Source organism: Plecotus auritus (assembly GCF_963455305.1).
Source record: "Plecotus auritus genome assembly, chromosome: 8".
NCBI lineage: Eukaryota > Metazoa > Chordata > Mammalia > Chiroptera > Vespertilionidae > Plecotus > Plecotus auritus.
This window is the reverse complement of record NC_137782.1, coordinates 167326044-167327294: the sequence shown is the minus strand read 5'-3', so window position 1 is coordinate 167327294 and position 1251 is coordinate 167326044. Positions and strand designations below refer to the sequence as shown.

Below are 1251 nucleotides of genomic sequence, written 5' to 3'. Positions count from 1 at the left end.
AGGGCACTGACCATTCTTTATCTGGCCCATTTTTCAAGTTTTGTTTGTTGCAAGTAACTTGGAGGGATGAGGTCACGTCTCCTCCAAGGTTGAGAGCAGGCTTCCCTATACGCCACTGTAAAGCCATGGCTTCTCCAGGCTCAGTTGCTGACCCTCTGGCTACTGCTTTTGTTGCAACACAGTCTTTTGTCTCTGACGCAAGAAGGCATCTATGAAATTGGGGCAAGCTAGCTTGCGAGGAGCGTAACATAACATCTTAGGTTCTCTGCATACCCTGACAGCCAATGTGTCATGCCTTCCCCAGCCTATTTCAAAGATAGAGGTCTTCTGTTTGGAGTATTCTATTCTATTGCACCCAGTCCTCATAGGCCAGCGTCTGAGGAGAAGTCTTCTTTATGAAGATCTCATGACTCTTTCCACCACCATAGAGCCTCTGGAGGCCACTGAGAACAGGACTTCTAAAACAAGAAATATGCCTGGCAGGCTGGGATCTAAGGCCATTTTTGCTGGCGATATGCAGGGTCTCCAGTACCAGAGGGAGCACTCAGCTCTTCTTAGATTGGAGGTGTGTATGCTCGAGTTGAAATTGAATTGTATCTAGGCAAGGGATGTGCTCATGTCTATAAGGCAAAGAACAGCACAGTGACTCCTGGTGGCAAACCCAACAAAACCAGTCATCTGGGGAAAGGAACTTGTGTTCATGAAAATAGTGGGTGACTCATGCCAAATTCCGAAGCAACCTTCCTGCTAAGTCCATTGGACACAGAATTTGTGTAATTCCCGTGTACCCCTGGAGGATTTAAAGTATTGAAAAGTAAACGAATAAATATGGATTTCCAAAAAAAAAAAAAAAAAAGGATCTCCAGTAGCATAGTCTATCATTGACCTCTGAGAAATAAAATGCCACACATTTCCCGATTGTGCCAAACTCCTTTATCACAGTGTACTTGCCTCATTAACCTCCTGTGGGCAGGGCAGACAGAATCTCTGAAGTGTGGCCAAGCGTTGCTGCCTGGGTCTTACACATTCAATTCATTGGCATCATCATGAGTCCTGGAGGAGAAGTTCAGGTGTATTATGTAAGTGTCCACTTCTGGGCCCTGTCTCCAAAGTTGGGCAAGTTACTCTGAAAGCTGTTTTTTTGGAAGTAACTTGGATGGTGGGGCCCCCAGGCACTGACTTGTAGCCCAGGTGCATGTGGAAACACTGTAGGGACCCAGTGAGCAAACACAACTCCCCCTTGTCTTCTGA

The 1251-nt window shown here is 46.2% G+C and overlaps 1 pseudogene across 1 annotated transcript; it reads left to right on the top strand.

The window, feature by feature from the left end:
- Positions 1 to 472: 472 nt before the first annotated feature.
- LOC308256531 (large ribosomal subunit protein eL33-like) lies at positions 473 to 803 on the top strand (annotated as a pseudogene). Its single transcript has one exon. The product of its transcript is annotated as a large ribosomal subunit protein eL33-like (transcript).
- Positions 804 to 1251: the final 448 nt, after the last annotated feature.